General features: G+C 37.3%; 5 non-coding genes and 25 pseudogenes across 5 annotated transcripts; all 30 read right to left on the reverse strand.

The window, feature by feature from the left end:
* Positions 1-1,618: 1,618 nt before the first annotated feature.
* On the reverse strand, positions 1,619-1,737 carry LOC122361170. The gene has a single exon (XR_006252890.1). It is a non-coding gene; the product is annotated as a 5S ribosomal RNA (ribosomal RNA).
* Positions 1,738-2,017: 280 nt separating this feature from the next.
* LOC122361286 lies at positions 2,018-2,136 on the reverse strand (annotated as a pseudogene).
* A 280-nt stretch (positions 2,137-2,416) lies between these two features.
* LOC122361283 lies at positions 2,417-2,535 on the reverse strand (annotated as a pseudogene).
* A 281-nt stretch (positions 2,536-2,816) lies between these two features.
* On the reverse strand, positions 2,817-2,930 carry LOC122361276 (annotated as a pseudogene).
* A 276-nt stretch (positions 2,931-3,206) lies between these two features.
* LOC122361280 lies at positions 3,207-3,325 on the reverse strand. Its single transcript, XR_006252913.1, has one exon. It is a non-coding gene; the product is annotated as a 5S ribosomal RNA (ribosomal RNA).
* A 278-nt stretch (positions 3,326-3,603) lies between these two features.
* LOC122361220 lies at positions 3,604-3,722 on the reverse strand (annotated as a pseudogene).
* A 276-nt stretch (positions 3,723-3,998) lies between these two features.
* Positions 3,999-4,116, reverse strand: LOC122361245 (annotated as a pseudogene).
* A 276-nt stretch (positions 4,117-4,392) lies between these two features.
* LOC122361343 lies at positions 4,393-4,501 on the reverse strand (annotated as a pseudogene).
* A 282-nt stretch (positions 4,502-4,783) lies between these two features.
* Positions 4,784-4,903, reverse strand: LOC122361285 (annotated as a pseudogene).
* Positions 4,904-5,180: 277 nt separating this feature from the next.
* On the reverse strand, positions 5,181-5,299 carry LOC122361151. Its single transcript, XR_006252872.1, has one exon. It is a non-coding gene; the product is annotated as a 5S ribosomal RNA (ribosomal RNA).
* Positions 5,300-5,575: 276 nt separating this feature from the next.
* LOC122361163 lies at positions 5,576-5,694 on the reverse strand. Its single transcript, XR_006252883.1, has one exon. It is a non-coding gene; the product is annotated as a 5S ribosomal RNA (ribosomal RNA).
* Positions 5,695-5,970: 276 nt separating this feature from the next.
* Positions 5,971-6,089, reverse strand: LOC122361192 (annotated as a pseudogene).
* Positions 6,090-12,646: 6,557 nt separating this feature from the next.
* LOC122361206 lies at positions 12,647-12,765 on the reverse strand (annotated as a pseudogene).
* Positions 12,766-13,039: 274 nt separating this feature from the next.
* On the reverse strand, positions 13,040-13,160 carry LOC122361191 (annotated as a pseudogene).
* Positions 13,161-13,436: 276 nt separating this feature from the next.
* Positions 13,437-13,555, reverse strand: LOC122361331 (annotated as a pseudogene).
* Positions 13,556-20,102: 6,547 nt separating this feature from the next.
* LOC122361297 lies at positions 20,103-20,211 on the reverse strand (annotated as a pseudogene).
* A 307-nt stretch (positions 20,212-20,518) lies between these two features.
* On the reverse strand, positions 20,519-20,637 carry LOC122361358 (annotated as a pseudogene).
* A 277-nt stretch (positions 20,638-20,914) lies between these two features.
* On the reverse strand, positions 20,915-21,023 carry LOC122361356 (annotated as a pseudogene).
* A 274-nt stretch (positions 21,024-21,297) lies between these two features.
* On the reverse strand, positions 21,298-21,415 carry LOC122361253 (annotated as a pseudogene).
* Positions 21,416-21,691: 276 nt separating this feature from the next.
* Positions 21,692-21,810, reverse strand: LOC122361271 (annotated as a pseudogene).
* Positions 21,811-22,086: 276 nt separating this feature from the next.
* Positions 22,087-22,205, reverse strand: LOC122361256. Its single transcript, XR_006252910.1, has one exon. It is a non-coding gene; the product is annotated as a 5S ribosomal RNA (ribosomal RNA).
* A 279-nt stretch (positions 22,206-22,484) lies between these two features.
* On the reverse strand, positions 22,485-22,602 carry LOC122361309 (annotated as a pseudogene).
* Positions 22,603-22,876: 274 nt separating this feature from the next.
* Positions 22,877-22,995, reverse strand: LOC122361289 (annotated as a pseudogene).
* A 277-nt stretch (positions 22,996-23,272) lies between these two features.
* Positions 23,273-23,391, reverse strand: LOC122361251 (annotated as a pseudogene).
* Positions 23,392-23,665: 274 nt separating this feature from the next.
* On the reverse strand, positions 23,666-23,784 carry LOC122361211 (annotated as a pseudogene).
* A 275-nt stretch (positions 23,785-24,059) lies between these two features.
* LOC122361252 lies at positions 24,060-24,178 on the reverse strand (annotated as a pseudogene).
* A 277-nt stretch (positions 24,179-24,455) lies between these two features.
* Positions 24,456-24,574, reverse strand: LOC122361212 (annotated as a pseudogene).
* A 277-nt stretch (positions 24,575-24,851) lies between these two features.
* On the reverse strand, positions 24,852-24,970 carry LOC122361290 (annotated as a pseudogene).
* A 277-nt stretch (positions 24,971-25,247) lies between these two features.
* Positions 25,248-25,366, reverse strand: LOC122361239 (annotated as a pseudogene).
* Positions 25,367-25,643: 277 nt separating this feature from the next.
* Positions 25,644-25,762, reverse strand: LOC122361281 (annotated as a pseudogene).
* Between the last annotated feature and the right edge of the window lie 440 nt (positions 25,763-26,202).

Consider the following 26,202-nt stretch of genomic DNA (forward strand, 5'->3'; position numbering starts at 1 on the left):
CTCTGTCCGGTACACTTTTTTGGTCTATAGTCCTGTCCATCTTTATCTCTTTCTCTTCCTTTTGACGTGTTTGTTCCAATTCTTTTTTTCCTTTGTCCATTCCTTCTTTAATGTCATTATTTTTTGTAGTTTCTCCCTCTTGATCTATTTCTGTATCTCCTTCATGCACCTGCCCGCTCACCTGCTCCTCTTCATCCTCCTCATTCTCGATCCAGCAATTACATTTGTCTAAAACCTCTCGGCAATCCAGGCACTTAACAGCATTGCAGTCCCTTGCAAAGTGGCCTCTCCCGTCACATTTGTAGCACCTGAACTCTGGACAGTCCTTTACCATGTGATCCGGACTCATACACAGCCGACAAGTTTTCACCTGGTGACTGTGTATCACCCGGAAATATTGTGGCCCTTCCGCTGTCTCCATTTTTGTGCTATATGGCAATGAGACCACCTCTCTTGGGAACCTCACCTTTGCAAAGCGAGTGCCATCCTCTATGTTAGTGCCCGGATACACCCTTCTTTTAATCAAAGATAAGGAGTTACTCCCCATTGTTCTAATTTATTTAAAATATCCTCATCATCTATGTAAGCAGGAAGGTGCATGAAAGAAACAACATAGTCCCTGTTATGCAGTCTTTTAACCTCAAAGGTTATACCTTTAATGTCCAATCCATCCATTAGTATCTCAGTGTCCTCCTCCCGCTCAAGTGTAATTTCATACTCATTTGATGGTTTTGGCCTAACAGCTAAAATCTTTCCTTCACCGATCTTCCCCGTCACTGCTTTAATTATATCCACCGCTGTCACATCGTTCACATTTTCCACATTCACAATCACCGTAGCCTCCTTTAAATATTTCCTTTCGTTGACCCTGTTCTTCATGTTTTGATCCATTTTCTTTCCAACTCGTAGTCGCTTATCCAGTCCATTGTCGTTTGCCGTGTGTGTTCCTCCTCCCTTTCCAGTGTCGTTTGCCTTGTGTGTTCCTTGTGCCGTTCCAGTGTCGTTTGCCGTGCATGTTCCTCGTGCCATTGCATTGTCGTTTGCCCCTCGTGTTCCTCGTGCCAGTCCAGTGTCATTTGCCATTAATCCGTCCATTTAAGAAAAGAGGAAAAAAGAAAAATAGAAAAGCGTAACCACCCTCCAGCAAGCAAAAAAGCTGCTGTTGGGTGGTTTTATAACTGAAAAAAAACAACAAAAAACTAACTTAAACTAAAGAAAAAAGCAAAATACAAACACAAAAAATTACACCAAAATGGAGGAGAGTCTTCCTCTCCCTACTGCAGCCAACAAACTCCTATGTGCTCTCTAGCGCCAACAGGGTGGTATGGCCGTAAGCTAAAGCTGCTGCAAAAAGCCCCCTATTTTAAGGTGAGGCACACTGAGTGCCATTATACTAGATAAGTAATGAATGAAATACAAAAAAAAAAAAATACTTCAAAATGAGCTACATTAAAGATAAGAGCATTAGTTAAGTAGTTAAAAACAGTCAAACTCTGTTTAAAGAACAGCTACTTTAAAGGCAATTGAATTAAATAAGCAGTAAGGGAAAGCAAAGAGCTGGTCAAACTTTGACCACACTAAGGGCCAGTGTATTAGATAAGTAGTGAAAAAACTCAAAAACTTACAGCACCTGGTATTCCTAGGCAGTCTCCCATCCAAGTACTAACTAGGCCCAACTCTGCTTAGCTTCTGAGATCAGACGAGATCAGGCGTGAACAGGGTGGTATGGCCGTAAGCTAAAGCTGCTGCAAAAAGCCCCCTATTTTAAGGTGAGGCACACTAAGTGCCATTATACTAGATAAGTAATGAATGAAATACAAAAAAAAAAATACTTCAAAATGAGCTACATTAAAGATAAGAGCATTAGTTAAGTAGTTAAAAACAGTCAAACTCTGTTTAAAGAACAGCTACTTTAAAGGCAATTGAATTAAATAAGCAGTAAGGGAAAGCAAAGAGCTGGTCAAACTTTGACCACACTAAGGGCCAGTGTATTAGATAAGTAGTGAAAAAACTCAAAAATTTACAGCACCTGGTATTCCTAGGCAGTCTCCCATCCAAGTACTAACCAGGCCCAACTCTGCTTAGCTTCTGACATCAGACGACATCAGGCGTGAACAGGGTGGTATGGCCATAAGCGAAAGCTGCTGCAAAAAGCCCCCTATTTTAAGGTGAGGCACACTAAGTGCCATTATACTAGATAAGTAATGAATGAAATACAAAAAAAAAAATACTTCAAAATGAGCTACATTAAAGATAAGAGCATTAGTTAAGTAGTTAAAAACAGTCAAACTCTGTTTAAAGAACAGCTACTTTAAAGGCAATTGAATTAAATAAGCAGTAAGGGAAAGCAAAGAGCTGGTCAAACTTTGACCACACTATGGGCCAGTGTATTAGATAAGTAGTGAAAAAACTCAAAAACTTACAGCACCTGGTATTCCTAGGCAGTCTCCCATCCAAGTACTAACTAGGCCCAACTCTGCTTAGCTTCTGAGATCAGACAAGATCAGGCGTGAACAGGGTGGTATGGCCGTAGCGAAAGCTGCTGCAAAAAGCCCCCTATTTTAAGGTGAGGCACACTAAGTGCCATTATACTAGATAAGTAATGAATGAAATACAAAAAAAAAAAAATACTTCAAAATGAGCTACATTAAAGATAAGAGCATTAGTTAAGTAGTTAAAAACAGTCAAACTCTGTTTAAAGAACAGCTACTTTAAAGGCAATTGAATTAAATAAGCAGTAAGGGAAAGCAAAGAGCTGGTCAAACTTTGACCACACTAAGGGCCAGTGTATTAGATAAGTAGTGAAAAAACTCAAAAACTTACAGCACCTGGTATTCCTAGGCAGTCTCCCATCCAAGTACTAACTAGGCCCAACTCTGCTTAGCTTCTGAGATCAGATCAGGCGTGAACAGGGTGGTATGGCCATAAGCTAAAGCTGCTGCAAAAGCCCCTATTTTAAGGTGAGGCACACTAAGTGCCATTATACTAGATAAGTAATGAATGAAATACAAAAAAAAATACTTCAAAATGAGCTACATTAAAGATAAGAGCATTAGTTAAGTAGTTAAAAACAGTCAAACTCTGTTTAAAGAACAGCTACTTTAAAGGCAATTGAATTAAATAAGCAGTAAGGGAAAGCAAAGAGCTGGTCAAACTTTGGCCACACTAAGGGCCAGTGTATTAGATAAGTAGTGAAAAAACTCAAAAATTTACAGCACCTGGTATTCCTAGGCAGTCTCCCATCCAAGTACTAACCAGGCCCAACTCTGCTTAGCTTCTGAGATCAGACGAGATCAGGCGTGAACAGGGTGGTATGGCCGTAAGCGAAAGCTGCTGCAAAAAGCCCCCTATTTTAAGGTGAGGCACACTAAGTGCCATTATACTAGATAAGTAATGAATGAAATACAAAAAAAAATACTTCAAAATGAGCTACATTAAAGATAAGAGCATTAGTTAAGTAGTTAAAAACAGTCAAACTCTGTTTAAAGTACAGCTACTTTAAAGGCAATTGAATTAAATAAGCAGTAAGGGAAAGCAAAGAGCTGGTCAAACTTTGGCCACACTAAGGGCCAGTGTATTAGATAAGTAGTGAAAAAACTCAAAAGCTTACAGCACCTGGTATTCCTAGGCAGTCTCCCATCCAAGTACTAACTAGGCCCAACTCTGCTTAGCTTCTGAGATCAGACAAGTTCAGGCGTGAACAGGGTGGTATGGCCGTAAGCTAAAGCTGCTGCAAAAAGCCCCCTATTTTAAGGTGAGGCACACTAAGTGCCATTATACTAGATAAGTAATGAATGAAATACAAAAAAATACTTCAAAATGAGCTACATTAAAGATAAGAGCATTAGTTAAGTAGTTAAAAACAGTCAAACTCTGTTTAAAGTACAGCTACTTTAAAGGCAATTGAATTAAATAAGCAGTAAGGGAAAGCAAAGATCTGGTCAAACTTTGGCCACACTAAGGGCCGTTGTATTAGATAAGTAGTGAAAAAACTCAAAAGTTTACAGCACCTGGTATTCCTAGGCAGTCTCCCATCCAAGTACTAACCAGGCCCAACTCTGCTTAGCTTCTGAGATCATCGAGATCAGGCGTGAACAGGGTGGTATGGCCATAAGCGAAAGCTGCTGCAAAAAGCCCCCTATTTTAAGGTGAGGCACACTAAGTGCCATTATACTAGATAAGTAATGAATGAAATACAAAAAAATACTTCAAAATGAGCTACATTAAAGATAAGAGCATTAGTTAAGTAGTTAAAAACAGTCAAACTCTGTTTAAAGAACAGCTACTTTAAAGGCAATTGAATTAAATAAGCAGTAAAGGAAAGCAAAGAGCTGGTCAAACTTTGACCACACTAAGGGCCAGTGTATTAGATAAGTAGTGAAAAAACTCAAAAACTTACAGCACCTGGTATTCCTAGGCAGTCTCCCATCCAAGTACTAACTAGGCCCAACTCTGCTTAGCTTCTGAGATCAGGCGTGAACAGGGTGGTATGGACATAAGCGAAAGCTGCTGCAAAAAGGCCCCTATTTTAAGGTGAGGCACACTAAGTGCCATTATACTAGATAAGTAATGAATGAAATACAAAAAAAAAATAAAATACTTCAAAATGAGCTACATTAAAGATAAGAGCATTAGTTAAGTAGTTAAAAACAGTCAAACTCTGTTTAAAGAACAGCTACTTTAAAGGCAATTGAATTAAATAAGCAGTAAGGGAAAGCAAAGAGCTGGTCAAACTTTGACCACACTAAGGGCCAGTGTATTAGATAAGTAGTGAAAAACTCAAAATTTACAGCACCTGGTATTCCTAGGCAGTCTCCCATCCAAGTACTAACCAGGCCCTAACTCTGCTTAGCTTCTGAGATCAGACGAGATCAGGCGTGAACAGGGTGGTATGGCCGTGCGAAAGCTGCTGCAAAAAGCCCCCTATTTTAAGATGAGGCACACTAAGTGCCATTATACTAGATAAGTAATGAATGAAATACAAAAAAAAAATACTTCAAAATGAGCTACATTAAAGATAAGAGCATTAGTTAAGTAGTTAAAAACAGTCAAACTCTGTTTAAAGTACAGCTACTTTAAAGGCAATTGAATTAAATAAGCAGTAAGGGAAAGCAAAGAGCTGGTCAAACTTTGGCCACACTAAGGGCCAGTGTATTAGATAAGTAGTGAAAAAACTCAAAAGCTTACAGCACCTGGTATTCCTAGGCAGTCTCCCATCCAAGTACTAACTAGGCCCAACTCTGCTTAGCTTCTGAGATCAGACGAGATCAGGCGTGAACAGGGTGGTATGGCCGTAAGCGAAAGCTGCTACAAAAAGCCCCGTATTTTAAGGTGTGGCACATTAAGTGCCATTATACTAGATAAGTAATGAATGAAATACAAAAAAATACTTCAAAATGAGCTACATTAAAGATAAGAGCATTAGTTAAGTAGTTAAAAACAGTCAAACTCTGTTTAAAGTACAGCTACTTTAAAGGCAATTGAATTAAATAAGCAGTAAGGGAAAGCAAAGAGCTGGTCAAACTTTGGCCACACTAAGGGCCAGTGTATTAGATAAGTAGTGAAAAAACTCAAAAGCTTACAGCACCTGGTATTCCTAGGCAGTCTCCCATCCAAGTACTAACTAGGCCCAACTCTGCTTAGCTTCTGAGATCAGACGAGATCAGGCGTGAACAGGGTGGTATGGCCGTAAGCGAAAGCTGCTGCAAAAGCCCCTATTTTAAGGTGAGGCACACTAAGTGCCATTATACTAGATAAGTAATGAATGAAATACAAAAAAAAATACTTCAAAATGAGCTACATTAAAGATAAGAGCATTAGTTAAGTAGTTAAAAACAGTCAAACTCTGTTTAAAGAACAGCTACTTTAAAGGCAATTGAATTAAATAAGCAGTAAGGGAAAGCAAAGAGCTGGTCAAACTTTGACCACACTAAGGGCCAGTGTATTAGATAAGTAGTGAAAAAACTCAAAAACTTACAGCACCTGGTATTCCTAGGCAGTCTCCCATCCAAGTACTAACTAGGCCCAACTTTGCTTAGCTTCTGAGATCAGACGAGATCAGGCGTGAACAGGGTGGTATGGCCGTAAGCGAAAGCTGCTGCAAAAAGCCCCCTATTTTAAGGTGAGGCACACTAAGTGCCATTATACTAGATAAGTAATGAATGAAATACAAAAAAAAAAATACTTCAAAATGAGCTACATTAAAGATAAGAGCATTAGTTAAGTAGTTAAAAACAGTCAAACTCTGTTTAAAGAACAGCTACTTTAAAGGCAATTGAATTAAATAAGCAGTAAGGGAAAGCAAAGAGCTGGTCAAACTTTGACCACACTAAGGGCCAGTGTATTAGATAAGTAGTGAAAAACTCAAAACCTACAGCACCTGGTATTCCTAGGCAGTCTCCCATCCAAGTACTAACTAGGCCCAACTCTGCTACTGAGATCTGATATCAGGCGTGAACAGGGTGGTATGGCCATAAGCGAAAGCTGCTGCAAAAAGCCCCTATTTTAAGGTGAGGCACACTAAGTGCCATTATACTAGATAAGTAATGAATGAAATAAAAAAAAAAAATACTTCAAAATGAGCTACATTAAAGATAAGAGCATTAGTTAAGTAGTTAAAAACAGTCAAACTCTGTTTAAAGAACAGCTACTTTAAAGGCAATTGAATTAAATAAGCAGTAAGGAAAGCAAAGAGCTGGTCAAACTTTGACCACACTAAGGGCCAGTGTATTAGATAAGTAGTGAAAAAACTCAAAACTTACAGCACCTGGTATTCCTAGGCAGTCTCCCATCCAAGTACTAACTAGGCCCAACTCTGCTTAGCTTCTGAGATCAGACGAGATCAGGTGTGAACATTTTTTTTTTTTTTTTTTTTTTTATTATTAAAAATATGATAAAAACATAAAGTTTACATTTCATCACTTAGTCCATCCAGTACAGCAAGTCTCTTTCTATACACTTTGTATTTTTACATTTTCTTCAATTAAATAAAATACATTAAATACTAAAAAGAAAAATATTATCAAAATCATTCTGTTACTGGCATTTTTAAATCAAACTTTTACAAACATTGTACATATCTGAATCAAACACTTTGTAAAAGTCTTGCAATTTGTTTTCTTGCTTAAAATAACAATGTAAATGTTCTACATATTTCTCAAACTTCCTTTTGAAAACATTCCATACATCTATTACATTTTCCTGTTTTTTTGCCTCTGCTCTTCTTTCCCATATTGCACATTTCATTAGCATGACAATCAAATTTATCATCTTTTTGTGTTTACACTTTTTTCTATACCCAACAATATCACTCTGCTCCATTCTATTTTTTTCTTTTTGTTCCCCTCTTAACATTTCGATTAGTCTTTTACAGGTTTCATTAAAAATGTCCAATTCTCTGCAATTTAAAAACAAGTGTAAAAATTTCATTTTCAGCATTGCAGACTTTACATCTTTCACTTGGTTCCATTCCTATTTTTTCAATAAAACATCAGTAAAAACCGCTTTGTGCCTAATAAGAAACTCTAAGCTTTCCAGTCGTGCATCTATCATTCTTCCTTTCATGTTATTCCAAATGTCATCTTCCTTAAGATCTTCAAATTTCTGTACCCAATACATATTGACGACAGGTTTCTTAAAGATTCCCTCTCTAAAGAAATCATAAATCATTTTGACCGTGCATTCTTTAAAATAAAATTGTTTTTCTCCCAACTTCACAAATACCTCTTTCTCTTGCTGCTCTTCTTCCATGTTTTCTATTTGTTTTATCCACTCTTTGGGTATTGCTTCTTTTATTACTTCATATTTATTTCTTATTTCTGTTTTATTAAAATCCTCTTTAGCCTCTTCCATTGCGTCTATTATGTGCTGCATTGGTAAAAAACCCTCCTTAAATTCATATAAAACATCTCTGATTCTTGTGATCCCAACATCCCACCATTTCTTATAAAAAATCTCTTTCCCTTGGTTTAAAATGCCATTGTTTAGAAATAAAGGCTGATTTAAAATGCTCTCTCGACCTTGTGGATTAAAATTAACATTAATTAAAAATTTCCCCCAGGCGCTCATCAGTTCTTTATAAAAATCTGGCAACACTTCCACCATCCAATTCTTAGTTTTCATCCATAAAATATTGTCTCCCAAATTAAAATTGCCACATTTGTTTAAAAAATATTCCATTGTCTTTTTCCATGCTGCTTTGTTTCCCTCATCTAGGTATTTTTTTATTATTTTCACTCTTAAGCTATTTTTCTTTGTTCCACATCAATTAATCCCATCCCTCCCTTCCCTGCCTCTCCTATTAATGTACTGTATGAAATTCTTGGCGGTTTGCCATTCCATAAAAAATCTAAAAAACATTTTTTCAGCCTTTTTTCCACCCACATTGGCATTGCAGTCACATACAAAACATACCACAACTTTGTCACCATTAGCACATTTAAAATTAAAACTTTTCCTTTTAAACTTAACGTTCTCAATTTCCAAAAATTAGCCTTCTTTCAATTCCTCCTAGTATTTCTTCCCACATTACTTCTTTAACATTTTTTTCGTTTTTTCCCATTAAAACACCTAAAATCTTTACTTCTTCCGTTTCTTTAAAATTAAAACAATCCGTTACACCAACCACTCCTCCAAATCTCATATATACCGTTTTCTCTTCATTTATCTTGCCTCCTGATCCCCTACAAAACGTCTGTACCACTTCCATTACTTTTTTAACACTCTCTATATCCTTAACAATTATGGTTGTATCATCTGCATATTGAAATATTTTTCATTTCCCCACTTCCTTCAATGCTTATTCCTCTTATGTCTTCCTCTGTTTTTACTGCTAATCCTAGTGGTTCTGCTACTAGTGAATATAAGAGCGCTGATAATGGACATCCTTGCCTTATTGACCTAGTAATTTTAAAACATTCTGTTAAAAAACCATTACATTTTACTCTTGTTATTGCTCCCCTATATAAAATCGTAATCCACTTGACAAAATTTTCACCAAACCCGCACGCTCTTAAAATTCCAAATAAATATTCATGTTCCACTCTGTCAAAAGCTTTTTCAAAATCCAAACTGATTACATATCCTTTTTTTTTTTTTTTCCTTCATATACCTTATTCTGTCTATTATGCTTATCGTTGTGTCCGCTATATCTTTCCCTTTAACTCCATACACTTGATTTGTTTCAATTATAGATGGCATTACTTCTTTCAGTCTGTTGGCTAAAACTTTTGTTAAAATTTTCAGATCTGTATTCAGCATTGTGATCGGTCTGTAATTTTTAAGTCTACTTTCTCTCCTTTTCTCTTATATATGAGTTTTATTAATCCCATCCCCATTCTCTGATTCATTTCCTCTTTCCTAAAGATCTCTTCATACACTTCTTTTAAAATACCGGTTAAAAATCCTTAAATATCTTGTAAAATTCATTCCCTAACCCATCCAGGCCCGGGCTTTTCCCTTTATTCAGTTCACTTATTGCTCTTTTTATTTCTTCCTCACTTATCTCTTGCTCACACTCTTTTTATCCTCCTCCCCGACTTTTGTCTTAATTTTCTTTAGTAACTTGTTTTTATCTTTATCGTTTACTCCTTCTGCCCTAAATAACTTCTCATAATATTCTTTATGGCTTTTAAAATCCCCTCATTTGTTTCCACCATATCCCCATTTTCATTTTTTAGTTCCTTGATTGTCTGTGCCCTCTCCTTCTTCTTTCTAAGTCAAAGAAAAACTTTGTACATTTCTCTCCTTCCACTGTGTACTTTGCTTTGCTTCTTAATCTTGCCTTTATATTTATTTTCTTCTATTTCTTTACATTCTTCTTCCATTTCCTTAATTTTTGCAAGTCTTTTCATTCTTATTCATTTCCTTTTCTAATTGTTCTCTTATTTCTCTTTCCTTTCTCTTTTTACATCTCTGCACCAACCCACAGTATTTTATTGTAAACTTTCTGATTTCACCAAATTCTTTTATCTTCTCTATACATTCCGTCTTCTTTTTCCCTTGTAATGATCTCTTGTACACTTAAAACATAATCTTGATTCTTTAGAACCTCAGTGTTTAAAACCCATACCTCTTTTCACTATGTTCCAATCTATTTGCATAAAAATAGGTTTATGATCACTTAAAGTTGTTTCTTTATACCTTATTTTCCCTAAAAACCGTTCTATATTTCTTGTACATAAAATGAAATCTATTCTTGTTTTACACATAAAATTACCCACTATTTGTCTTCTTGAAAATTCCTTTTTCTTTTCATTCCTTTCCCTCCATACATCAATCAAGTTATTTTCTTCCATCAACAATTTTAACTCTTTTCGTCCTGTGTCTGTCTTAAAAGTCATTCCCTCAGCCATATCCAGTTTACTAAACACAACATTAAAATCCCCCATAATAATAATTTCCTTATATTTCCTTATACATTTTCGTAAAACATTGTAATACTCCCTCTTCTCTTTCTCTTTTGTTGGTGCATGTATATTTATACCAAGTATTTTCCTATCTTCATATTCCATTTCAAACGCATATACATTTTCCAACTCCATCGTTATAAACAACATTACATGTTACATCACTGCTTTCTCTTATTAGTACTGCAACTCCTCTTCCAGTTCTATCATCACCATTATTATACAAAATCTTCCCATTCCATATTTTCCTTACTTCACTTATATGTACTTCTTTCCAGTTAGTTTCTTGCAACATAATCACATCCTCATTTTTACACATTTCCTTGACATTTTCAAATTTTCTTATATCCACTAACCCTCTAGCATTAAAAGCAACCATTCTTAAAACCATAACCCAAAAGACAGTTCTTAAAATGACATTCATGACAACCATTTCTTCATTCCATCTCCTTTAAGTCCTTTACCGCCTCATTTTTATCCACATTTTGTTTTTTAACCAGTCTTTTTTTAGCTACTTCAATGTTTGGCATTACCTTTATTGGTCTTCTCCTTTTACTTGATTTCGCTGAATTTTCCTCTTCCATTCCTTTATCCATTTCCATATTCTGTTCGTTGTCCTTTTGTTCTGCTCTGTCCGGTACACTTTTTTGGTCTATAGTCCTGTCCATCTTTATCTCTTTCTCTTCCTTTTGACGTGTTTGTTCCAATTCTTTTTTTCCTTTGTCCATTCCTTCTTTAATGTCATTATTTTTTGTAGTTTCTCCCTCTTGATCTATTTCTGTATCTCCTTCATGCACCTGCCCGCTCACCTGCTCCTCTTCATCCTCCTCATTCTCGATCCAGCAATTACATTTGTCTAAAACCTCTCGGCAATCCAGGCACTTAACAGCATTGCAGTCCCTTGCAAAGTGGCCTCTCCCGTCACATTTGTAGCACCTGAACTCTGGACAGTCCTTTACCATGTGATCCGGACTCATACACAGCCGACAAGTTTTCACCTGGTGACTGTGTATCACCCGGAAATATTGTGGCCCTTCCGCTGTCTCCATTTTTGTGCTATATGGCAATGAGACCACCTCTCTTGGGAACCTCACCTTTGCAAAGCGAGTGCCATCCTCTATGTTAGTGCCCGGATACACCCTTCTTTTAATCAAAGATAAGGGAGTTACTCCCCATTGTTCTAATTTATTTAAAATATCCTCATCATCTATGTAAGCAGGAAGGTGCATGAAAGAAACAACATAGTCCCTGTTATGCAGTCTTTTAACCTCAAAGGTTATACCTTTAATGTCCAATCCATCCATTAGTATCTCAGTGTCCTCCTCCCGCTCAAGTGTAATTTCATACTCATTTGATGGTTTTGGCCTAACAGCTAAAATCTTTCCTTCACCGATCTTCCCCGTCACTGCTTTAATTATATCCACCGCTGTCACATCGTTCACATTTTCCACATTCACAATCACCGTAGCCTCCTTTAAATATTTCCTTTCGTTGACCCTGTTCTTCATGTTTTGATCCATTTTCTTTCCAACTCGTAGTCGCTTATCCAGTCCATTGTCGTTTGCCGTGTGTGTTCCTCCTCCCTTTCCAGTGTCGTTTGCCTTGTGTGTTTCCTTGTGCCGTTCCAGTGTCGTTTGCCGTGCATGTTCCTCGTGCCATTGCATTGTCGTTTGCCCTCGTGTTCCTCGTGCCAATCCAGTGTCATTTGCCATTAATCCGTCCATTTAAGAAAAGAGGAAAAAAGAAAAATAGAAAAGCGTAACCACCCTCCAGCAAGCAAAAAGCTGCTGTTGGGTGGTTTTATAACTGAAAAAACAACAAAAACTAACTTAAACTAAAGAAAAAGCAAAATACAAACACAAAAAATTACACCAAAATGGAGGAGAGTCTTCCTCTCCCTACTGCAGCCAACAAACTCCTATGTGCTCTCTAGCGCCAACAGGGTGGTATGGCCGTAAGCTAAAGCTGCTGCAAAAAGCCCCCTATTTTAAGGTGAGGCACACTAAGTGCCATTATACTAGATAAGTAATGAATGAAATACAAAAAAAAAAATACTTCAAAATGAGCTACATTAAAGATAAGAGCATTAGTTAAGTAGTTAAAAACAGTCAAACTCTGTTTAAAGTACAGCTACTTTAAAGGCAATTGAATTAAATAAGCAGTAAGGGAAAGCAAAGAGCTGGTCAAACTTTGGCCACACTAAGGGCCAGTGTATTAGATAAGTAGTGAAAAAACTCAAAAGCTTACAGCACCTGGTATTCCTAGGCAGTCTCCCACCCAAGTACTAACTAGGCCCAACTCTGCTTAGCTTCTGAGATCAGACAAGATCAGGCGTGAACAGGGTGGTATGGCCATAAGCAAAAGCTGCTGCAAAAGCCCCTATTTTAAGGTGAGGCACACTAAGTGCCATTATGCTAGATAAGTAATGAATGAAATACAAAAAAAAATACTTCAAAATGAGCTACATTAAAGATAAGAGCATTAGTTAAGTAGTTAAAAACAGCCAAACTCTGTTTAAAGAACAGCTACTTTAAAGGCAATTGAATTAAATAAGCAGTAAGGGAAAGCAAAGAGCTGGTCAAACTTTGACCACACTAAGGGCCAGTGTATTAGATAAGTAGTGAAAAACTCAAAACTTACAGCACCTGGTATTCCTAGGCAGTCTCCCATCCAAGTACTAACTAGGCCCAACTCTGCTTAGCTTCTGAGATCAGACGAGATCAGGCGTGTGAACAGGGTGGTATGGCCGTAAGCGAAAGCTGCTGCAAAAAGCCCCCTATTTTAAGGTGAGGCACACTAAGTGCCATTATACTAGATAAGTAATGAATGAAATACAAAAAAATACTTCAAAATGAGCTACATTAAAGATAAGAGCATTAGTTAGGTAGTTAAAAACAGTCAAACTCTGTTTAAAGTACAGCTACTTTAAAGGCAATTGTATTAAATAAGCAGTAAGGGAAAGCAAAGAGCTGGTCAAACTTTGGACACACTAAGGGCCAGTGTATTAGATAAGTAGTGAAAAAACTCAAAAACTCAAAGCACCTGGTATTCTTAGGCAGTCTACCATCCAAGTTCTAACTAGGCCCAACTCTGCTTAGCTTCTGAGATCAGACGAGATCAGACGCGAACAGGGTGGTATGGCCATAAGCGAAAGCTGCTGCAAAAAGCCCCCTATTTTAAGGTGAGGCACACTAAGTGCCATTATACTAGATAAGTAATGAATGAAATACAAAAAAACACTTCACAATGAGCTACAATAAAGATAAGAGCATTAGTTAAGTAGTTAAAAACAGTCAAACTCTGTTTAAAGAACAGCTACTTTAAAGGCAATTGAATTAAATAAGCAGTAAGGGAAAGCAAAGAGCTGGTTAAACTTTGGCCACACTAAGGGCCAGTGTATTAGATAAGTAGTGGAAAAACTCAAAAACTTACAGCACCTGGTATTCCTAGGCAGTCTCCCAACCAAGTACTAACTAGGGCCACCTCTGCTTAGCTTCTGAGATCAGGCGTGAACATTTTTTTTTTTTTTTTTTTTTTTTTTTTTTATAAAAGATTTTTCACATTTACAATAAGTACAAAATAAATATCTGCATTAAATTTTCCAGCAGCCTTTCTTTTACAATTTTTTGAAAAATTAAACACAAGTTCATTGAACTCTGTAACAGAAATAAACATACTTCCATCAACAAAATTCTTGCAAAAATCCACATACATATCAGTTTTTATCATCCTTATATGTTGTTTTATCAAATTCTTAAAAATACACCATACATTTTTTTTTTTCCTCAAAGAAAGCCTTGTTTCTCCTCAAACGCACTGCATACCTTGCAAAACTTAACATAATGTTCAATAGCTGCACATTGCCTTTTACATTCTTTGCTTTCACCATACCGAACAAAAATATCTTACTCCACTCCTCATCCACAAAAGTAATCTTCTCCCAATTCTTTTTAACACATTTGCTTAATAATTCATGGTACTGTTCCAAACCTTGACATTCTACTTAAAAATGCATTAAGTTTTCGACTTCCCTCCCACACACATCACACTCTCTCGTAATACTTTTGTCAATCTGATGCAAAACCTCTTTTGTATATACTCTATTATGCCGCAGGAAGAAGTCATTTTGTTCACAATCTATTGAATTATATCTCACGTCTAGGTTCTTCCACAACATTTCCGGCTCTATCTCTGGATATACTCTCCAGTTAGGCCATCTGAGCCTGGGCTCTTATTAGTGTTCAGACCAGAGATTGCCTCATTGACTTCTTGCATAGAGATATCATTATCACAAAAAGTCCTGTCTATATTCGATAATCGAGCGCTAACTGTACTCAGTACCTTTCCCATACTCTCCAAATGCACCCCTTCTTTCCTAAATAACCCCTTATAAAAAGATTCAACGGCCTCCAAAATCCCCACAAAATCACTCACCTTCTTTCCTTCTCTATCTTCTAATTCAGTAATACAGTTTAACACATTTGCTTAATAATTCATGGTACTGTTCCAAACCTTGACATTCTACGTAAAAATGCATTAAGTTTTCGACTTCCCTCCCACACACATCACACTCTCTCGTAATACTTTTGTCAATCTGATGCAAAACCTCTTTTGTATATACTCTATTATGCCGCAGGAAGAAGTCATTTTGTTCACAATCTATTGAATTATATCTCACGTCTAGGTTCTTCCACAACATTTCCGGCTCTATCTCTGGATATACACTCCTCCAATACACTTCGGCAGCAGGCCTTCTCACCTCTTTTTCCACCATAATCCTATAGAAACATTTTAAAGGAACCTTTGACAAATCTACTTTACAACCACTCTGTATAATATACATTTCAGGAAACTTGTAGTCTTTTGTTTTAATCTCTTGATCATCCATTAAAGCACTCCAGTCTCTTGGAATACTACTCTTAATCTTACCAAAAACATTAAGAATTTCACCTTTCCTCATATTTTCGTTCTCTTCCAAAACCATGTCCAGGATTGCTTGTGCAGGCAAAAAGCCTGGAACAACTTCATAAACATAATCCTTTATCTGATATAAACCCGCTTTCATGAAACTTTTGTTTTCCAACATTCGTCCCTTATCTGTTATCTTAGGATTCAAAAACACTGGCTGATTTAGTACTAACTCAGGCATGTTACACTTATAAGACACATGTGGCAAAAATTGAGCCCATGCCTGAAAGACTTCTTTATAAAATTGTGGCACATCATTTATCATGGACTCCTTTAAACACATGAAAAGATTACTTTGACTACCAGCCCCAAACCTCTCCAAACAGTCCTTCATACAATATCTCCAACCATACACTTCTTTACTATATAAAAACTTCTTAACAATTTTAAGTCTTAAAGCTTTCCTCCTCACATCCAAGTCTACCAACTTTAGACCCCCCTCCTTATTATCTGCTATCAACACCCTTTTTGAGATCCTCACATTTTTCCCACCCCACAGGAAATCCATTACAATAGAGTTTGCCTCTTTTAGGACCCACTCTGGCATATCTAACACGTTCAAGGAATGGGCAAATCTTGACATTAACAAAACATTGACCACAGCCACTTTGCCTTTCAACGTGAGACCTCTTAATTTCCAATAGTTCACAGTTCGCCTTATCTTTTGAAGAACTATAGTCCAAGATACATCTCTCGCCTTATTATCTTCCACACCTAAATTAACCCCCAGTACTGTAATATAATCTTTAACTATTTTAAAGGGAATATCACAGTTCAATATTTTATTTTCGCCAAACATCATAATTTCTGACTTTTCAACATTTATTTTTGCCCCTGCAGCTCTACCATAAGTATTCATATGCTCCATTATCCTCTTTATGCTGTCCATATCTCTCACAGTAAATGTAGTATCATCAGCATATTGGTGAATTTAACTGACCCCATCTCCTGCAAAATTGATGGGCTTCAGCTCCTTATCCGTTTTTATTAATGTTGCCAAAGGCTCAACAGATATACTGTATAGCAGAGCAGACAAAGGGCAACCCTGCCTTATAGACCTCTCAATAGCAAAATCATCCGTTAACATACCGTTACACTTCACCACACTGTGTGCACTATTATACAGTAATCTTATCCATGCTCTAAATCTACTACCAAAACCAAAAGTTTCCAAGGTTTCCTCTAAAAATTGGTGCTCTACCCTATCAAAAGCTTTATTTAAATCCAAGCTTAACAGAATACCTCCTTCTTTCTTCATATAAAATATCACATCTCTAATTGTACTTATAACATCTGCAATATCCCTCCCAGGTATACTATAAGCCTGTGTTGGTGCAACAATACTCCCAACTACCTTTTTAAGCCTGTTTGCTAAAATTTTCGCCAATACTTTATAATCTGTATTTAAGAGACTGATTGGTCTATAATTTTCTAACCTTAACCTACTCCTTTTATTTTTAAATAAAATGCTTAACACACCTGCCACCATTGTCCCAGGCACTTCCTGCTTTTCCTCCATATACTGGTACAGCTGTAACAGTATTGGCCCTAGAACATCCTTGAAGACTCTATAAAACTCTACAGTTAGGCCATCTGAGCCTGGGCTCTTATTAGTGTTCAGACCAGAGATTGCCTCATTGACTTCTTGCATAGAGATATCATTATCACAAAAAGTCCTGTCTATATTCGATAATCGAGCGCTAACTGTACTCAGTACCTTTCCCATACTCTCCAAATGCACCCCTTCTTTCCTAAATAACCCCTTATAAAAAGATTCAACAGCCTCCAAAATCCCCACAAAATCACTCACCTTCTTTCCTTCTCTATCTTCTAATTCAGTAATACAGTTCCTGCTCTGCTTTTGCTTCTCCATGCCCAAAAAAAAAGATGTGCATTTCTCACCCTCTAAAGCATACTTCACCCTACTCCTTACAATAGCACCCTTACATCTATTAGTTTCAAATTTCTCTAAATCTGCTTTAATTTTTAAATAATTTGACAAATCATAATTAGGATCACTGTTTATTTGTTCCAGCTCAACAGAAATTTCATTTTGCAAATTTTTATATTTTCTCTTCTCCATACTATTCTTTTCCTTTGCAAACTCCATACTCAAAAACTTTATTTTCTGCTTTAAACTCTCCCATCTTACACATATGTTTTCAGAATCCTCGCTTCCCATCCATTCAGATCTTATACACTCGTAGACCCTAGCTCTGTAATTTACATCATTCAATAAACTTGCATTCAAACACCACAGCCCCCCACCTTTTTGCTGCATTCTTTGACCCACTTGGAATTCCAGGACAGCATGGTCACTGAAAGCTGTGAACTTGTAAGTTATACTATTAATATACTGAACTATGTTCTGCCTTACCAGACACAAATCAATTCTGCTTTGTTTTAGACTATTGAGCACAACTTGCCTTCTTGAATACCCTCTTCTAACAGGATTTTCTAATCTCCAGAGATCCACTAGGTTTACTCCATTCATTAGGTTTCTAAGTTCAGTCCTTGAAGAGTCTGTTTTGTAACTCATGTCATTTGCAGCATCCAATCTACTACACCAAACGTTAAAATCACCAACACAGATGCAGTTATCCGTACATAGCCCTCTTAATTGTTGGAAGAACTCCCTTCTATCCTTTTCAATGTTTGGAGCATACACATTAATCAACTTGAAAACACAATTCTGAAATTCAAATTTTATGATTAGCACTCTTCCTTGATTATCAGCATAAACCCCCTTAACACTTTGTACTACATCACTTTTACACAAACAAGCCACTCCACAAGCCCTTCTACTGCCATGACTAACAAAAATGTGATGAGGCCAAATCCTTCTCACCTCTCTTAATTTACTGCTATCCCAGTTTGTTTCTTGAAACAATAAATGTCAGCCTTCACAGTTTTTAAAACCATTTCAAGTTTACACATGTTACGAAGACCATTAGCATTTAGGGATGCAATTTTAATCATAGCAGCAGTAGGCGTGACTTTGAGATAAATAGATAAACCTCATTTCTTTTTCTTTATGCCTCCTTTCTCTCCCTTGTCAGTCAGCAATATTTTTTCCTTACAAACAGTTGCATATTTTCACATACCCCCTCATACAGATCATAGTCATCATCATCTTCATCATTGTCATCATCTTCATCATTATCATCATCATCCTCATCCTCATCCTCATCAACATCAACAACATCATTTACAGTTCCATCACGCTTGAGAGCAGTCTTAAACGAGGCTGATGACTGTGGTGACTCATCTGCAATAAACGTTTTAACCACACTCCTGTCCTTTTCTTTACTGCCCTCTAGATGCTGAGAGAGCCCTGATCTAGCACTCTGGAGAGAGGAGGTGCCTCGCTCCGCTTGAGCTGTGTGATCCTTCAGTCCTGGATTAAAGTCATCAAGGGTGTTCCCCATTGTGTCTTGTTGCATGGGTCTACTCCCATCCTCATTTAATCCACTGGACAAGTTCGCACCCCACAACACATCACCATAATGTACATCACTCAGTTCTTTGCATTCTCTAGCGTAGTGTCCCTGTTTACCACACTTGTAGCAAGTAAATTCAGGGCAGTCTCTCAATACATGTCCAGGCTGAATACAAATACGACACACTTTCACTTGTCTGTTATGAATCACTCGAAAGTGTTCCGCACCTTCCAATGTTTCAAACTTTGTGGAGTATGGCAAAGATTGAACAGTATCAGTGAACTTAACTCTACAGAAGCGAGTCCCATCTGCAATGTCTGTTCCTGGCCATCTCCTCCTCTTGACTGAAGATGTTGCTTTGACACCCCAACCTTCCAGTTTCTCCAGAATTTCCTCATCAGTGACATACACCGGAAGATTCATGAATGAAACAACAAGTTCATCATTGCTCAGATCTCTAACCAAAATTTGACAGTTTTTGATTTTGAATCCATTAATCAGCCTTTCTTTCCCCTTACTGTGGCTCATTGTAATCTCATATTTTTTATCTCCTTTGAATCGACATCCAATCACAGCCCCACAAACTTCATTAATTCCTCGAAGTAGCTCCATCATTGTGATTTTCTCATCTCCAACAATTTCCACAGTCAAAGTTAAGCTCTTTTCAAACACCTTTTCCTCCATCCTGTCACACTTGCCTCTGTCCTTTTCGGAAATCACCTCTGTTTGTGGCACTCCATTATGTCCTTCCATGTGCTCAATTCAATGGCCGACCACAACCTCAATGGTGAAGAAAGAAAAACCAAACAAAACAAAACTCCTCCCGCAAGCAGCAGCCGCTACAGGGGGAGAAAAAGACAACTGCAAAGACAAAAAAAAACTCAGAACTTTGCCAAAAAAAACCAAAACAACTATTTTCAAAGATGATCACCAAACAAAATTGCAGCTCAGAAGTCCAAACTCTCCTAGGACACGCCCATCAGGTGTGAACAGAGTGGTATGGCCGTAAGTTTAAAGCTACTGCAAAAAGCCCCTATTTTAAGGTGAGGCACACTAAGTGCCATTATACTAGATAAGTAATGAATGAAATACAATAAAAATACTTCAAAATGAGGTACATTAAAGATAAGAGCATTAGTTAAGTAGTTAAAAACAATCAAACTCTGTTTAAAGTACAGCTACTTTAAAGGCAATTGAATTAAATAAGCAGTAAGGGAAAGCAAAAAGCTGCTCAAACTTTGGCCACACTAAGGGCCAGTGTATTAGATAAGTAGTGAAAAAACTCAAAAACTTACAGCACCTGGTATTCCTAGGCAGTCTCCCATCCAAGTACTAAGTAGGCCCAACCCTGCTTAGCTTCTGAGATCAGGCGTGAACAGGGTGGTATGGCCGTAAGTGAAAGCTGCTGCAAAAAGCCCCTATTTTAAGGTGAGGCACACTAAGTGCCATTATACTAGCTAAGTAATGAATGAAATACAAAAAAAACTTCACAATGAGCTACAATAAAGATAAGGGCATTAGTTAAGTAGTTAAAAACAGTCAAACTCTGTTTAAAGAACAGCTACTTTAAAGGCAATTGAATTAAATAAGCAGTAAGGGAAATCAAAGAGCTGGTCAAACTTTGGCCACACTAAGGGCCAAAGCTGGTCAAACTTTGGCCACACTAAGGGCCAGTGTATTAGATAATTAGTGAAAAAACTCAAAAACTAACAGCACCTGGTATTCCTTGGCAGTCTCCCATCCAAGTACTAACTAGGCCCAACTCTGCTTAGCGTCTGAGATCAGACGAGATCAGGCATGAACATGGAGGAATAGACATAAGCGAAAGCTGCTGCAAAAAGCTCCCTATTTTAAGGTGAGGCACACTAAGTGCCATTATACTGGATGAGTAATTAATGAAATACAAAAAAAATATTTCAAAATGAGGTACAATAAAGATAAGAGCATTAGTTAAGTAGTTAAAAACAGTCAAACTCTGTTTAAAGTACAGCTACTTTAAAGGCAATTGAATTAAAAAAGCAGTAAGGGAAAGCAAAGAGCTGGTCAAACTTTGGCCATACTAAGGGCCAGTGTATTAGATAAGTAGTGAAAAAACTCAAAAACTTACAGCACCTGGTATTCCTAGGCAGACTCCAATCTTAGTATTAACTAGGCCCAACTCTGCTTAGCTTCTGAGATCAGGCGTGAACAGGGTGGTATGGCCGTAAGCGAAAGCTGCTGCAAAAAGGCCCCTATTTTAAGGTGAGGCACACTAAGTGCTATTATAGTAGATAAGTAATGAATAAAATACAAAAAAATACTTCAAAATGAGCCACAATAAAGATAAGAGCATTAGTTAAGTAGTTAAAAAACAGTCAAACTCTGTTAAAGAACAGCTACTTTTAAGGCAATTGAATTAAATAAGCAGTAAAGGAAAGCAAAGAGTTGGTCAAACTTTGGCCACACTTAGGGCCAGTGTATTAGATACGTAGTGAAAAATTCAAAACTTACAGCACCTGGTATTCCTAGGAGTCTCCCATCCAAGTACTAACTAGGCCCAACTCTGCTTAGCTTCTGAGATCAGACAAGATCAGGCATGAACAGGGTGGTATGGCCGTAAGTGAAAGCTGCTGCAAAAAGCCCCCTATTTTAAGGTGAGGCACACTAAGTGCCATTATAGTAGATAAGTAATGAATGAAATACAAAAAATACTTCAAAATGAGGTACATTAAAGATAAGAGCATTAGTTAAGTAGTTAAAAAACAGTCAAACTCTGTTTAAAGTACAGCTACTTTAAAGGCAATTGAATTAAATAAGCAGTAAGGGAAAGCAAAGAGCTGGTCAAACTTTGGCCACACTAAGGGCCAGAGTATTAGATAAGTAGTGAAAAAACTCAAAAACTTACAGCACCTGGTTTTCCTAGGCAGTCTCCCATACAAGTACTAACTAGGCCCAACTCTGCTTAGCTTCTGAGATCAGACAAGATCAGGCGTGAACAGGGTGGTATGGACGTAAGCGAAAGCTCCTGCAAAAAGCCCCCTATTTTAAGGTGAGGCACACTAAGTGCCATTATAGTAGATAAGTAATGAATAAAATACAAAAAAATACTTCAAAATTAGCTACATTAAAGATAAGAGCATTAGTTAAGTTGTTAAAAACTATCAAACTCTGTTTAAAGTACAGCTACTTTAAAGGCAATTGAATTAAATAAGCAGTAAGGGAAAGCAAAAAGCTGGTCAAACTTTGGCCACACTAAGGGCCAGTGTATTAGATAAGTAGCGAAAAAACTCAAAAACTTACAGCACCTGGTATTCCTAGGCAGTCTCCTATCCAAGTACTAACTAGGCCCAACTCTGCTTAGCTTCTGAGATCAGACGAGATCAGGCGTGAACAGGGTGGTATGGCCGTAAGCGAAAGCTGCTGCAAAAAGGCCCCTATTTTAAGGTGAGGCAAACTAAGTGCCATTATACTAGATAAGTAATGAATGAAATACAAAAAAATACTTCAAAATGAGCTACAATAAAGATAAGAGCATTAGTTAAGTAGTTAAAAAACAGTCAAACTCTGTTTAAAGAACAGCTACTTTTAAGGCAATTGAATTAAATAAGCAGTAAAGGAAAGCAAAGAGTTGGTCAAACTTTGGCCACACTTAGGGCCAGTGTATTAGATAATGTAGTGAAAAAAATTCAAAAACTTACAGCACCTGGTATTCCTAGGAGTCTCCCATCCAAGTACTAACTAGGCCCAACTCTGCTTAGCTTCTGAGATCAGACAAGATCAGGCGTGAACAGGGTGGTATGGCCGTGAAGTTTAAAGCTGCTGCAAAAAGCCCCTATTTTAAGGTGAGGCACACTAAGTGCCATTATAGTAGATAAGTAATGAATGAAATACAAAAATACTTCAAAATGAGGTACATTAAAGATAAGAGCATTAGTTAAGTAGTTAAAAAACAGTCAAACTCTGTTTAAAGTACAGCTACTTTAAAGGCAATTGAATTAAATAAGCAGTAAGGGAAAGCAAAGAGCTGGTCAAACTTTGGCCACACTAAGGGCCAGAGTATTAGATAAGTAGTGAAAAACTCAAAACTTACAGCACCTGGTTTTCCTAGGCAGTCTCCCATACAAGTACTAACTAAGCCCAACTCTGCTTAGCTTCTGAGATCAGACAAGATCAGGCGTGAACAGGGTGGTATGGACGTAAGCGAAAGCTCCTGCAAAAAGCCCCCTATTTTAAGGTGAGGCAAACTAAGTGCCATTATACTAGATAAGTAATGAATGAAATACAAAAAAATACTTCAAAATGAGCTACAATAAAGATAAGAGCATTAGTTAAGTAGTTAAAAAACAGTCAAACTCTGTTTAAAGTACAGCTACTTTAAAGGCAATTGAATTAAATAAGCAGTAAAGGAAAGCAAAGAGCTGGTCAAACTTTGGCCACACTTAAGGGCCAGTGTATTAGATACGTAGTGAAAAATTCAAAAACTTACAGCACCTGGTATTCCTAGGCAGTCTCCCATCCAAGTACTAACTATGCCCAACTCTGCTTAGCTTCTGAGATCAGACAAGATCAGGCGTGAACAGGGTGGTATGGCCGTAAGCGAAAGCTGCTGCAAAAAGCCCCCTATTTTAAGGTGAGGCACACTAAGTGCCATTATAGTAGATAAGTAATGAATGAAATACAAAAAATACTTCAAAATGAGGTACATTAAAGATAAGAGCATTAGTTAAGTAGTTAAAAAACAGTCAAACTCTGTTTAAAGTACAGCTACTTTAAAGGCAATTGAATTAAATAAGCAGTAAGGGAAAGCAAAGAGCTGGTCAAACTTTGGCCACACTAAGGGCCAGAGTATTAGATAAGTAGTGAAAAACTCAAAACTTACAGCACCTGGTTTTCCTAGGCAGTCTCCCATCCAAGTACTAACTAGGCCCAACTCTGCTTAGCTTCTGAGATCAGACAAGATCAGGCGTGAACAGGGTGGTATGGCCGTAAGCTAAAGCTGCTGCAAAAGCCCCTATTTTAAGGTGAGGCACACTAAGTGCCATTATAGTAGATAAGTAATGAATGAAATACAAAAAAATACTTCAAAATGAGCTACAATAAAGATAAGAGCATTAGTTAAGTAGTTAAAAAACAGTCAAACTCTGTTTAAAGTACAGCTACTTTAAAGGCAATTGAATTAAATAAGCAGTAAAGGAAAGCAAAGAGCTGGTCAAACTTTGGCCACACTTAGGGCCAGTGTATTAGATACGTAGTGAAAAAATTCAAAAACTTACAGCACCTGGTATTCCTAGGCAGTCTCCCATCCAAGTACTAACTATGCCCAACTCTGCTTAGCTTCTGAGATCAGACAAGATCAGGCGTGAACAGGGTGGTATGGCCGTAAGCGAAAGCTGCTGCAAAAAGCCCCCTATTTTAAGGTGAGGCACACTAAGTGCCATTATAGTAGATAAGTAATGAATGAAATACAAAAAAATACTTCAAAATGAGGTACATTAAAGATAAGAGCATTAGTTAAGTAGTTAAAAAACAGTCAAACTCTGTTTAAAGTACAGCTACTTTAAAGGCAATTGAATTAAATAAGCAGTAAGGGAAAGCAAAGAGCTGGTCAAACTTTGGCCACACTAAGGGCCAGAGTATTAGATAAGTAGTGAAAAAACTCAAAAACTTACAGCACCTGGTTTTCCTAGGCAGTCTCCCATCCAAGTACTAACTAGGCCCAACTCTGCTTAGCTTCTGAGATCAGACAAGATCAGGCGTGAACAGGGTGGTATGGCCGTAAGCGAAAGCTGCTGCAAAAAGCCCCCTATTTTAAGGTGAGGCACACTAAGTGCCATTATAGTAGATAAGTAATGAATGAAATACAAAAAAATACTTCAAAATGAGGTACATTAAAGATAAGAGCATTAGTTAAGTAGTTAAAAAACAGTCAAACTCTGTTTAAAGTACAGCTACTTTAAAGGCAATTGAATTAAATAAGCAGTAAGGGAAAGCAAAGAGCTGGTCAAACTTTGGCCACACTAAGGGCCAGAGTATTAGATAAGTAGTGAAAAAACTCAAAAACTTACAGCACCTGGTTTTCCTAGGCAGTCTCCCATACAAGTACTAACTAAGCCCAACTCTGCTTAGCTTCTGAGATCAGACAAGATCAGGCGTGAACAGGGTGGTATGGACGTAAGCGAAAGCTCCTGCAAAAAGGCCCCTATTTTAAGGTGAGGCAAACTAAGTGCCATTATACTAGATAAGTAATGAATGAAATACAAAAAAATACTTCAAAATGAGCTACAATAAAGATAAGAGCATTAGTTAAGTAGTTAAAAAACAGTCAAACTCTGTTTAAAGTACAGCTACTTTAAAGGCAATTGAATTAAATAAGCAGTAAAGGAAAGCAAAGAGCTGTTCAAACTTTGGCCACACTTAGGGCCAGTGTATTAGATACGTAGTGAAAAAATTCAAAAACTTACAGCACCTGGTATTCCTAGGCAGTCTCCCATCCAAGTACTAACTATGCCCAACTCTGCTTAGCTTCTGAGATCAGACAAGATCAGGCGTGAACAGGGTGGTATGGCCGTAAGTTTAAAGCTGCTGCAAAAAGCCCCTATTTTAAGGTGAGGCACACTAAGTGCCATTATAGTAGATAAGTAATGAATGAAATACAAAAAAATACTTCAAAATGAGGTACATTAAAGATAAGAGCATTAGTTAAGTAGTTAAAAAACAGTCAAACTCTGTTTAAAGTACAGCTACTTTAAAGGCAATTGAATTAAATAAGCAGTAAGGGAAAGCAAAGAGCTGGTCAAACTTTGGCCACACTAAGGGCCAGAGTATTAGATAAGTAGTGAAAAAACTCAAAAACTTACAGCACCTGGTTTTCCTAGGCAGTCTCCCATACAAGTACTAACTAAGCCCAACTCTGCTTAGCTTCTGAGATCAGACAAGATCAGGCGTGAACAGGGTGGTATGGACGTAAGTTTAAAGCTCCTGCAAAAAGCCCCTATTTTAAGGTGAGGCAAACTAAGTGCCATTATACTAGATAAGTAATGAATGAAATAGAAAAAAAATACTTCAAAATGAGCTACAATAAAGATAAGAGCATTAGTTAAGTAGTTAAAAAACAGTCAAACTCTGTTTAAAGTACAGCTACTTTAAAGGCAATTGAATTAAATAAGCAGTAAAGGAAAGCAAAGAGCCTGGTCAGAGCTTTTGGCCACACTTGAGACCAGTGTATTAGATGCAGTAGTGAAAAATTCAAAAAACTTACAGCACCTGGGTATTCCTAGGCAGTCTCCGCATCAGTACTAACTAGGCCCAACTGCTGCAACTGCAGGATCAGGCGAGATCGAGGCGTGAACAAGTGGTATGGGCATAAAGCGAAGCTGCTGCAAAAGAAAGCCCCTATTTTGGGTAGAGGC

Source organism: Puntigrus tetrazona, chromosome 16 (assembly GCF_018831695.1).
Source record: "Puntigrus tetrazona isolate hp1 chromosome 16, ASM1883169v1, whole genome shotgun sequence".
NCBI classification, from domain to species: Eukaryota; Metazoa; Chordata; class Actinopteri; order Cypriniformes; family Cyprinidae; genus Puntigrus; species Puntigrus tetrazona.